This window comes from Myxine glutinosa, chromosome 1 (genome assembly GCF_964187855.1).
Source record: "Myxine glutinosa chromosome 1, kmMyxGlut1.1, whole genome shotgun sequence".
Taxonomy (NCBI): domain Eukaryota; kingdom Metazoa; phylum Chordata; class Myxini; order Myxiniformes; family Myxinidae; genus Myxine; species Myxine glutinosa.
In genome coordinates, this window is record NC_136261.1 from 29,146,462 (window position 1) to 29,159,671 (window position 13,210).

The 13,210-nt window shown below is 36.2% G+C and overlaps 1 protein-coding gene across 4 annotated transcripts in view; it reads right to left on the bottom strand.

Moving 5' to 3' along the window:
- LUC7L (LUC7 like) overlaps positions 1-13,210 on the bottom strand; it is a 74,963-nt gene that overhangs the window by 20,370 nt on the left and 41,383 nt on the right. For 2 of the 4 annotated variants that reach the window (XR_010983459.2, XR_010983458.2), the window contains one exon: positions 12,204-12,795. The exons of the other annotated variants lie outside the window; for them this stretch is intronic. The gene's annotated coding sequence lies outside the window, so the exon portion shown is untranslated. The remainder of the gene's footprint in view (positions 1-12,203; positions 12,796-13,210) is intronic. 4 annotated transcript variants of the gene reach the window in all.

Genomic DNA, 13,210 nt, shown 5'->3' on the forward strand with positions numbered 1-13,210 from the left:
CTTGGTTATGACAAACTTCACTGCTAATGTCTGCTGCTCTTCTTCTGCTCCAATCGGTTCTTCTGATCATGTGCTTGTCAAAGTGGACATCTCTCTGGCCATTCTCAGAGAGCCTCCTCAGCGTCGACGAGTCTGGCATTTCACTCAGGCCGACTGGGACGGTCTTCAAGCAGCCATCAATCGTCTGGATTGGTCTCCCATCTCCACTGCCTCTGACATCAATTCTTCCTGGGAATTCTTCCAAAGCAAACTGATCTCTCTCATGCACAGATTTATCCCATCTCGCCTTCAATTGTCTTACCCTTCCTCCCGTCCATGGTACACTGAATCTTGTGGTGAGGCAGTTGCCCTGAAACAACTTGCCTTTGCCTCTTGGAAGGCTAATCCAACTGAAGGAAATCTCAGTTCCTTCCACCAAGCTCGGAACAAGTGTGTGTCTACCCTCAGGAGTGCCAGGAAGCACTATCTCTCCTCACTCAAGAATGAACTCTCAAACCTGTCTCCTTCCTCCAAATCCTGGTGGCGTCTGGTCAAATCCGTTTCTGGTGTTTGTTCCCCCTCCATCCCCTCCCTTACCTCAAATGGCCACACAGTTGACATCGCACGTGACAAAGCCGAATGCCTCAACTCTGTGTTCGCCTCGAAATCCTCAGTCCCAAACCCATCTCTCTCTGTTCCCACCTTTCCCAGTCGAACCCAACTGCTCCTGGACTCTGTGTCCTTCTCTCCTGACAAGGTGGAGGAGTTTTTGTCAAACCTCGACTCTGATTCTGCAACTGGACCAGACGGCATCAGCCCACGGGTCCTAAAATCCTGCTCTGCCGCTCTATCTCACCCTCTCTCTGTTCTTTTCACCCTATCTTTTGCTCAAGGTCATCTGCCAGCATCCTGGAAATCAGCTAACATTACCGCTTTACACAAAAAAGGTGCAAAAACAGATCCTTGCAACTACAGACCAATCAGCCTGCTCCCAATTATCAGCAAAGTCATGGAATCCATCATTGCTTCGGATATGAAATCTTTCCTCTTCTCCAATGGCTTGATCTCTGATCATCAATTTGGTTTCAGACCAGGTCACTCTACTCTGGACATGCTGCTTCTGCTGTCTCAACAATGGATGGAGGTCCTCAATGCCAAACAGGAAATCAGAGCTGTCTCCCTTGACATATCAAGGGCCTTTGATATGGTCTGGCACCCAGCTCTGCTCACCAAACTCTCTCCTATGGTATCCATGGAAATCTCCATGCATGGCTTGCGGACTTCCTCTCTGGTCGTAGTCAACGTGTGGCCCTGAATGGATTTCTCTCATCTCCCCTTCCTGTTCAGGCTGGAGTTCCCCAAGGAAGTGTGCTGGGCCCTGTGCTTTTTCTGGTCTTTATCAATGATCTCTGACTCTCTGGAAAATCCTCTCTATCTCTTTGCTGATGACTCCACTCTCTGCCGCTCCATTCCTCTTCCCTCAGATCGGCAGTCTGCAGCCTCCTCACTCTCTGAAGACCTGGACAAAATCACAGACTGGTCAAACAAGTGGAACATGTCTTTCAATCCTGACAAATCTCACTCTCTTACTATGTCTCTCCGAAAAGATCGACTGGACAACCCTCCCATCTACTTTCTCAACAATCCTCTCCAAGAAGTTCTGTCACTCAAGCTTTTGGGTCTCACTATCTGCCATGATCTTTCTTGGGAAAACCACATTTCCAAGCTGGCCTCCAAAGCCAGTCGCCGACTGGGCATCCTCCGTCGTGCGAAGTCCTTCCTCGGCACACCTGAGCTCCTCACCACATACAAGGCTTTCATCCGCAGCTCAATGGAATACTGTTCTCCCCTATGGGCTGGTGCTCCTGCCTCACACCTGGCTCGGCTTCACGCTGTTGAATCCAAAGCTTTCAAAATCATTGGAATCTCCCGCGATGAAGCTATCTCTGAGGGCTTTTCACTCACTCACCGCAGGCAGGTAGGTGGCCTTTCTGTCTTCTACCGACTCCTCTCCGGCCTTGCTCCCCCAGCTCTCTCTGTGCTCTGTCCCCCAAATATTCCTACAGGTCGCACAAGATCTGCCAGCAACCCTCTGATGGTTAAACTGCCGAAATATCGGCTCTCTGCTCACCTTCACTCTTTCATTCCTCTTTTCTCCCGCCTGTGGAACAAACTCCCACACTCCCTTCAATCCCTCTCCTCCCTCCAGGTCTTTAAAACAGCTGTTCACCACCATCTCTTATCTTCCCCGATCCATAACCTTGATCTTTTCTACCCCCACTAATTCACCCCAGATCCACCTTGTTTGAAATTCCAACTTCTTTCCTGGAAATCCTGGCAGTGTCCATATGTTTATACCTCTCCCACCCCCCCCCCCCCCCCCCTTCACATGCCTCCCCCCCAAAGCCCTCTCCCTCCCACAGATCTCTCCATGTCTCCATGTCTCTCGGTCCCTGCTCTCAAATGTTGTGTTTGTGTCCTTCCCCCTCTCTCCCCATCTTGTCTACCGCTCCCGATGTTATTTGTTTTATGTGTCTGTTTGTCTTTCTGTGTGATTAATGTTCGCTCTTTCACGAGCCTCGATCTTGTATACAAAAAAAAAAAAAAAAAAAAAAAAAAAAAAAACTCTTGTGTTCCAATATACAGGCGGACACTATCAAACATTTTCCAGAAGAAATCATTTACGAGTGTAGCATTAGTATTATTCGCAGCCTTAGTGAATTTAAATTTACACAGCAAGAAACTATCAGCTATATTCAAGTAAGTTTGTTGATTATTTATTTCAAAACTTTTTGTTCCATTTGAATTCCAGTCTGTTCCTGTTATAGCATTTACCTTGAAATAGTCTTCCTTTTTAGTGGAGTTTGAAATGATAATCGTATCATCCAAATCATAGATACTATCAATCGCTTCCATACTTGTATTTATATAGCATTAAAATTGTTGAAACCCTGACCCAAGTATTTTAATGATTTTTTGTCGTTCTTGTGAAGATAGTTGAGTTTTACCTTTTTTTATTTCTTTGATTGCTTGTAATTTATGAGACTCCTTTTGAGCATCTTTTATACTCTTTATAGCACCCGCAACTGAGCCCACGGCAGAAGCAGTTGAACCAATTAGGTCTTTATGTTTAAGAATGGTTGAACCAATACCCATTAGAGTATCAATTATCCCATCTCCTTTATTTCTAAATTGATGTCCCACACCCCGTTGTCTCTTTGGTTTATAGTATCCTCTACCAAGAAACATACCTTCACCCTTATAGTATGGTGAAAGGAACATCCCTTCCCCTGTAATTACTTTATATTTTCCCAACTCGTGTTTTCTCACAATAACCATTATTTATTTATTGAAAAACTTCACGTAGGTGAATTCTGATGGATATAATTTCTTCATTAAAGGAGATCATACGATTATCTTGATCGGTTATCCTAAAATTTACTCTGTATATGGTTTTTCCTGACACAGGTAAATAGACAAGATTTTTTGGTTCCATATTGAATTTATAACCAATCGGGGTTGAGTATGCACTGAATGAAAATATTGTATTTGTTCTTATTCCATCGTTATAAGCACCATCAATCAAATCACAATGAATTAATACTGAATTTATACCGGAGGATATTTGAATGACATTATCACTGTAAGACGTCCCGTTAGTTTCAATCTTTTTTGAAGAGAAACCCAATAGCTCTCTGAACGAATTTTCAATCGTGAAATCAACTTTATAATTATTTTTAAGTTTAATCGTTGATTTTGAAGTGTGTTTTTGAATATCTATTCCCATATTTTTTGGTTCATCACCTTTTTCTTTCATAAGGCGAGAGACTTCAGAAGATATTTGAGAAATCTCGTAAGCTCCGGGTGAAACTGTTATAGTTTTGTACCCACTTCCTGGATTATAACTAAACTTGTTGTTTTTCTCTGTGATGTTAAAAAGTGTATTGTAAGTCTCCATTGACAACAAAGAAGCCTCATATGAGGTAAGGGGGTCAAGTTGTAGTGGGTAAGGGAATGATGCTGTGTAATCACTCGTTGTGAAATTAAAACTAAGAATTGTGCTTCTCATCTTATTTAATATCTAATAAAATATCTTTGTATTGACATTTATTAATTATTTTCATATTCATCAACTGATCTAAAATGGCGGATGCTTCATTAAAACAATTGTTGTTTCCAGCCTTCTTACTACCTAACAACAATAATAACCTATTAACTAATTGTGATGGGTCATTTGGAAGATCGTTGATAGCCTGGTGTTGGGCTAGCGGCTAGGGTGCCGGCTTAGGATCCTAGGATCCTGGGTTCGAATCCCGGTCGATCGCTGAATTAACGCCAGGGGGGTTGACTCAGCCTGTCATCCTTCCGAGGTCGGCAAATTGAGTACCAGCTTGCTGGTAATTCCCTGTTTGTCGTTAAAGGCGGCAAAAAGGGTTGGCGTCAGGAAGGGCATCCGGCCATAAAAACATTGCTTCAAAAAGGGGACCAAAAAACAACAACCACGGTTCCCGAAAAAGGCCAACCCCCGCCTTGCGGGGAAAAATGGCCTCTAAAGGTGGTTATTTTTCCGCATTTTCCATATCAAGTGGTTCATCAAAATATTTTGAACCGCTGAATCCGGAGTTTGTTAGAAGAAACATTAATCTTGGAGTTAATTCAACATTTGGTTGAGCAGAACTTAAGAACACCAATTTATCATTAAATATCAATAACTTTTCTTTCACAAGATGGAACTGTGCTGGTTCTTCTGTTGGAATGAGACCTGCTCTGGTTTTTGAACCCGCCGAATATTCATTGTTTTGAAGAGCTTCCACAACATAATTAGGTGGTTGATTTACCTCCTCAAATTTCCGAAATAATCCTTCATCATCATATTCTAATTCTCCAAGTTCTTGCGCCGTCATTTGACTAAAATCTTTGAGCATTTGAAGTTTTTTTGGAGTAAATTCTACTGTGGGAACTGTAGATGAGTGTTGAGTTTTCAAAAGTGGTTTAAAAAATTTCTCTTGTTTTCTTTCAAAGGCTTCTTCACCAGTTAGTTTCTGTCTCTGTTTCTTCTTTATCTCTTCCTGTTGCTTTACAACTTTTGAAACCAACTCTTGATGTTCTTTAAACTTTCTTGCTCTTTCTTTGGTATTCATTTTCTGTATTTATTTATTGAAAAATATCATTTAATGAATTGTAAAGGTTAATGGGAAAATTTTCCTTTTCTTCGTCATTATAGTAAATGTGTTGAATTAAATCCTTTTCTTTAAATATTTTATCAAATTCTTTATTGGTATTAATACGAGTTGTTATTTCTTCTTTACTAATACTTGTATCTCTGCTTTTCATACGTTTGCGTTGAGTCTCCTCATCGATATCAAAACCGAATGATAAAATCTTAACTCCATCACCACGCAAATGTTAAATAATTTGTCTCATTCCTTCAGGATTAGTTTCTAAAATCCCAAGACCATTAGATTTTACTTTATTTAACTCACTCTTACAATGTGAATATTTTGTAGAACCAAGATAGACCTCCTCAAATATTTGACCTTCGTTCCTCAATCGCATATGTTTCTCCATTGAAATGTAGTAATAATCTTTCCCTTCTACTTCTCCTGGTCGCATTGCTCTGGTTGTAGTACTTACAAAACGAATCATAGGGTGTTTTTTTTTTAAACTTACAATCTTTTCATTTTTACTATTCAAGAGTATAGATTTATGAAAGTTCTTTCCTGAAGCAGATTTACCCACAAGATTAATAATAATAGTTGTCATTTATGTGTGTAAAATATCAGTGAGTATCTCATCTTGTTTCACAACAATATATTTATATTTTCCAATCGTGTGTTTCATATAATTTTCAAATTCTTTTTTATTACATAACGTAGAGCAATTATCTCTCCAAAAATTATTTACATCTATTGAATTTAACTTAAATAAAATAAAAGTATTGGCATTGTTTCTTATTGAGCGCCGAGGGAGTTGAAAATATGACCGACTAAGATAAATACAATTACAAGAAGAATGTCTCCCTCTTGTATAGTAGCTATCCATTACTGTTTGGTTTCTCTCATTAACACAATCATCAAAGATGACGAGGTTCTTTTTTGATTTATCTAAATCTTGAGGTGAAGGTATATCATCCGTATTATCACTGAGAATACAAGTTATGGGTTTTGATTTTGATTTCTGTGTATCACAAAATAGTTGTATTATATCCTCAATGTTGCAATCATTTAGTTTGTTTTGAAGTTTAAATAAACCGATAATGTCTTCCTTTTTAAGACCCGCATTAAAACCTTGTGATAGTAGCTGATACTCGGGTTGAAAACTTGACTTCGTAAAAATTATTAAATTATCATAATCTAAAAAGTTGGGGGTAAGGAGCATCTTTAAAAGCAAACAGGTTTTTCCACATCCGCTTGAACCAACTATTAGACATCTCAATGAATTTGGAATGTTTTTATGGTTATTAAATTTTATCTTATTTTCCCAAACGGGTAAAAAATCATTCATTTATATATTTGGAAAACAAGTCATCTAACTTTTTTTGAGCTATTTTAGAAACTCTATATTTTATCCTGAGTTCAGGTTTAATTTCAAAATAATTCATTATTTTATTTATATAGTATCTTGTATTAACATTTCCATTAAAATTATTTTGAATAATAAATATTTAACCCTTATACATTTCCTCAATACAAATAGTCTCTTCCCTTGAAAGAAATGGTGTATTATCATCACAATACTTAACATTCATCTCTCTTATTAATCTTGTAAAGTAATTCATTTTTGGTTCTAATTTAAAAGAGTTATATATTTTTTTATATTTTTTATTATCATTAATTAAAATTAAATCACAGAAAATACATTGTTTATATGAACCCTCATTATTAAGCCCTATTCTATCACAAGCCGGACAATTCTCTAATTTATCATATGGAGAGTCTGGAAATTCTAAATATCCTTCAGAACTTATCATATTTATATAGTAAATTTTTACTTGAACTAAACGCAAGTTTATTCATTAATAAATACAATGTTTCAAAGCACAAAAGACAAATTTCAATCAATCTCTACTTCGGTGGAAGATATAGAAAAATATGTCAAAGATGTTAAATTGAACAAAGATAAATATGGAAATTTTTGGGTAAAACCAGTTATGGAAAATAACATGAGCTCCTCTATTTCATTTAAAGGAAGAGCTCTAACTATACCTGGAAAGACATCCATTAAAGTAAATCTAACAAAAGTTTCTCCTCTACTCCTGGCAATTTATTCAAAGCTTGAAAAAGTGATCGATCGCGATACTTTGAAAAAGAATGATAAGACCATCAACAATACTCGTGGAGAAATTTGTATTTACTTTAATAATCCAAAGGGTGTAGATCTACGTAAAATGAATGATGTTAATATTTCTGGTGAAATGTCATTTCGTTCTATGATAGTTAGAGATTATTTAAAGTTAACTTTTGATATTAAAAATGTAGAGATTGAATCTGTTAATGAAAGAAAGTATATACATATTGATGGGAATATTTTTCCTGCTAATTAAATATGAGTCATTACAGCAGTGAAGATTTTACTATTTTATTGAACTCGGACAACAGTAATGATAGTATTTCATTGAACTCAGATGATAGTTATGATGCTAATAGTTTGTGCTCAAATGATAGTTATGAGAGTAGCTTTATTGATGACTGAGTATGATTCCGAGTATTCATGTGATAGTTATGACTCAGATGAATCTGAGTGAAAAAGTGTTTTAGTTTAAGTATAGTTTCATATATAAAAAGCCCGTAAAAAGGCACTTTCTTCTATAAGTGTTTTACTTTAAGCACAGTTTCATCTTTTAAAAAAACCTCTAAAAAGGTGTTTTACTTCAAGTATAATTTTGCTATATAAATATGATCAAAGCAACGTATTGCGACGTTTGTGAACAAGAATATAAACAATACAAAAGACACCTGAAAACTAACAAACACACATTTAATCTACTTCACCTACTATCTCCTATTCAGAAGGAAACAAAACACTGCTCTGCCTGTAATAAAAATATCCTCAAGAAAGGCTTCGAAATACATCTTAAAACAAATCAACATTTATCAAATTTTATCACAACTAAAAACTCTGATGGTGCATTCAAAGGACATATTAAAATAAGAGTCTTTAACTTCAAACCTCCTCAACCAGAGTCTATAGTTGATGCTGTAGAAATAGTTAAACCTGCTGTTCAAACGTTGATTGAAAAAACACTAAAAGAAATGAAACCACTTAAATTTTATATGGGAGTAAAATTAGAAATGACAAAGGACGAAAGAGTTATAGATACACCATACATGAGAACTGAGCCACACTTTATATCTTCATATCAAGATTTTAAAACATCAGGAGTCTATGATGAACTTATTAAACAAGAGCAAGATGTGGATAATTCAATCGTAGGAAGTGGATTCAATATAGGAAAAATTATTTACACAGACATTCATATTCTTAAATCAGATCCTCTAAAAGCTTCTTCTTAATTGATTTACCCAGTGTTATCAAAAATAGAAAAGCAGTTATCAATATCAAAAATAAAGACTAAATGGTTTCTCTGGTCTATTCTAGCACACTTACATCCTCCACATTTTCATGATGAAAGAGTATCTCATTATAAAAGAACAAATAAAATATATATTTGTATGCGTTGTCTTAACTTCTTCCATACACAAGAAAGATTCGATAAACATTCAAATTATTGTGGTGAACATAAATCAACGGTAATCAACATGCCTAAAAAAGGCTCAAAGATCACATTCAAAGATGAAAAGAAAACAATAAAACATCCATTTGTTATATATGCTGATTTTGAAAGTATTTTAGAAAAAATTGATACTGCTTCTCCAGATCCAAAAGAAGCATACACAAATAAATATCAAAAACATACTCCTTGTGGTTTTTGTTATTATATCAAATCATCCGTTGGTGATGAATATAACAAGTTAGAGGTGTATAGAGGCTCAAATACCCCAGAGGAGTTTGTGAAACGACTAGAAAAAGACTGTGTCCGATTAACCAAGATAATGAGAGAAACCAATAAACCAAATGTAAAGTAAAGTTGCCTGTCATAAAGTTGCCTTAACAAGTAAAGAAAAAAGCGAATTTAGACAGCCAAAGGTTGCCTGTCATATTTGTGAGAAGAAAATTGGTAAAGGTCTAAAGGTTAGAGACCATTGTCATCTCACTGGTAAATATAGAGGTCCGGCTCATCAAAGTTGTAATATTAATTATCAACTCCCCTCTTTCATTCCTGTTTTTCTTCATAACAACGCTCATTATGATACACATCTATTTATCAAGGAACTCTCAAAGACTTCTGGAAGTATCTCAGCAATTCCAAACACGGATCAGAAATACATTTCATTCACAAAAACAATTCACACATCTCCTATTACTCATATCAGATTTCTTGATACATTTAAATTCATGGCAAGTCCATTGGCTAACTTGGTTCAAAATCTAAAAGAGTTTCCATGTCTTTCAGAGTATTTTTTAGATAAAGATTTTCTAACACAAAAGGGAATTTACCCCTATGACTATATGGACTCATTTGAGAGATTCAATGAAACACAACTTCCTTCAAAAGAAAATTTCTATAACAAATTAAACAACAGTCATATATCTGATAAAGATTATGTACACGCACAAAATGTTTGGGAAAAATATAACTTCAAGAATCTTGGCGAGTATCACGATTTGTATCTCAAAACTGATGTGCTTTTATTGGCCGATGTATTTGAAGCCTTTAGATCTGTTTGTCGCAATGGATATGGATTGGATCCTGCTCACTACTACACAGGACCCGGATTGGCCTGGAGTGCGATGTTGAAAATGACAAAACAAGCTTTGGATTTGATAACCGATGTTGATATGCTTTTGATGATTGAAAAGGCAAAAAGAGGTGGAATTTCACAAGTCTGCTCGAGTAGATACGCGAAAGCAAATAACAAATATCTTCCAAATTATGATTCAATGAAAGAGAGTTCTTACTTGATGTACTATGACGCAAACAACCTGTATGGCTGGGCAATGTCTCAGGCTCTTCCTTATGGAAAACTTAGATGGGTAAAGGAAAAAGACTACAAAAAGGTTTTACAAGATGTATGTATCTCTACACAAAAAGAATTGGATAAAGAAAAAGTTGGTTATTATTTTGAAGTTGATTTGAAATATCCAGAGGAACTTCATAACCTACACAAAGATCTCCCATTTGCTTATGAAAAGGAAAGTCCAAAGAAGGAGTGGTTAAGTGATTATCAACAATCATTTAATATAGGTGAATCAACAGAAAAATTACTTACTACATTATATAACAAGAAAAATTATGTTCTACACCAAAGAAATTTGCGACAATATTTATCAAAAGGTCTAAGAGTAGAGAAGATCCATAGGGTTCTAAAGTTCAATCAAAGTCATTGGTTAAAGGGGTACATTGATTTTAATACACAAAGAAGAACAGAGTCAAAAACAGATTTTGAGAAAGACTTTTATAAATTGATGAATAATGCGGTCTTTGGTGAGACCATGGAAAATGTGAGGAAAAGACAAAATATCAGACCATCAACATCTTGGAAACAAGCATCAAAATTAATTAATAGACCGAGTTTTACTAGAGCTGAGGTCTTTACTGAGAACTTTTGTGCGATCCATTTGATTAAAGAGTATTGAAATGGACAAACCAATTTATATTGGAACATCAATTCTTGATTTATCAAAGTCATTAACGTATGATTACTTTTATAATAACTTGAGGAAGAAATATCAAAATGATGTTAATCTACTTTATATGGATACAGATAGTTTTATTTTGCAAATTAATACTGATGATGTTTATTCAGACATGAAAAAGGACATTAATATCTATGACACTAGTAATTACAGTCCAGAGAGTGAGTTGTTCTCTTCTAAAAATAAAAAGGTGATTGGAAAGTTTAAGGATGAATTAGGAGGAAATGTCATGAGTGAATTTGTGCGATTGAGGTCTAAGGCTTATGCTTATAAATACATTGTGAATAACATTGAAAAGACTGATAAGAAGTTAAAAGGTGCAAAGAAAAATGTTATTAAAGAAACAATAAACTTTAAGGATTATTATAACTGTTTAACAACAAAGAAAGAAGAGTTTAGAAAGATTAATGGAATAAGAAGTTATAAACATAAATTATATTCAGAAGAGGTGAATAAGAAAGCATTGGGGGCTTTTGATGATAAGAGGTTTATTTTAGAAAATGGAATTGATAGTCTCCCTTATGGTTATATAAGTATATAAGTGATAAGTTAAAAAGGGGGGTTAGGGATTTTAACGGGCTACCGCCGCCTTTTTACTATTATATAAATGATAGAACCAAGTACCAACCAGACTAAAGAGTGGAGGTGTAATCAACCTTGGTATATAAATGGTAAACATAACGAATGTGAAAAATATCAAATAGGTATAATTGAAAAGACAACTGGTAAAAAAAATTAAAAAACAAATAAGAGAATCAATTTAAATACCGGTGAATTGGGTAAAAAAGATGGAAATATTTTTGAGTGGACGGAAAACTGATGGTTGTCAGGAAAATATATACTTTAATTTTAAAATGGTATGTGGCACTGGAGGCGCTCAAACAAGAACATTGAGGGAGGTTTACCATTTTATCTTAGCTCAGTTAAAATATCTTGATAAAGAACCAAACTCAAACATATACTTTGTTAATATATTAGATGGTGAAGAGAGTGGCAAGAGAATTAAATTATTTCCCATGCATAAACAAATATTTGTAGGATCAATGTTTGAGTGGTCTACTCGGGATCATTGATCGTAAGAGTACCATAAGACCAAGGGGGGATCATTGTTTGAGTGGTCTAATGAACAACATTAAGGATAGGTGTCAAAAGGCTAAAAGGTTCGTAAAGAGGTGAGAGGAAAATTAACATGTAAGTGAATGGGTCGATGTTTGAGTGGGTCAAAGATAATCTGCCAGATGATATGTAGAAGAAGGATTATAGGTCTATAAGGGAAAACAAATATTTGTAGTGTTTGAGTGGTCTAATGAACAACATTAAGGATGGGTACTATAGACAAAAGGTTCATAAAGATTAGGATGGGAGAAATAGAGGTGTTAATGGGCAATGAGGTTAAGAGGAAAATTAACATGTAAGTCAATGGGAAAATGAGTGTGTCCCAGAAGCAACATATATACACTACTCACATTGTTATATGTGGGCTGAAAGCGACCATCTGCTTCAGTGCACACCTGTTTTTGGAGCTCACATCAACTGCCAAAGTTTTTCTTCCATTGGCATGTCAAACTACAGCTCCTGCCTGATGTTCCAACATGACATCACGACTCTGCTGATTGCCAAAGGAGGGCGAGTCCTGGATGGGACTGCTGGACACTGGGCCTTCATGGCTCTGCTGATGTGCATCATGCATGGACATCATGATCCTGGAGCCTTCATCGATGCACCTCCAGCTTTGGTCCTCACCTCACACAATTCTGCTGATTTAGTGGGATTTGTGCAGCTCCTCACACTCTCTGCTTGAGAGGGCAGGTCAAATGAAACTGGACAACAGCCTTGGTGAAGATCTGCTAATGCTTGTTGTAAGAATGGCAGTGATGCTGCCTGCTGTGCAGGGTCGTTTTGTGATCTTGCCCATCTACAACCATATTGGTGATTCAACGTGCAATGGCTTGCGAGCTGCTGAAACGTGGCAGATTGTGCATGCAAGCACAGAAAAGATTGTGACCTGTAAGGGTCACTCTTTGATGACAGGAGCACAGAGTTCCAGCATTCATCCTGCTGCAGAGAATCACACATGAATAATTGCCAAATGTTAAAGGAAGTGGATCACTTGAATGAAAGAGCTCCACAACAGACTGAACTGTCAACGACGGAGGGATTCAACATGCAAGACGATGCCTAATAACAAACAAACTTTTCCATCAGGATGGTGTATGCATGCCATAGGTTGAGGTAGAGGTAAATTATTTGTGGAAGCGGGTTAAAAAACTGAACGATTGTTCCTCAAAAATGGAGTCAACCTGTAGTCAGGTTCACTATGTTAACAAATATAATTTCGTTCGAAATTTTGGTAGATTAGCAAAACTATACATTTCTAGAATACTCAGAGCATGAGGAATCCAAAAATTAATGTTTGCATTTGCATAGACACCTTTGCGAAAATGACACTCAGGACAGTGATGAAGAGTCAGGT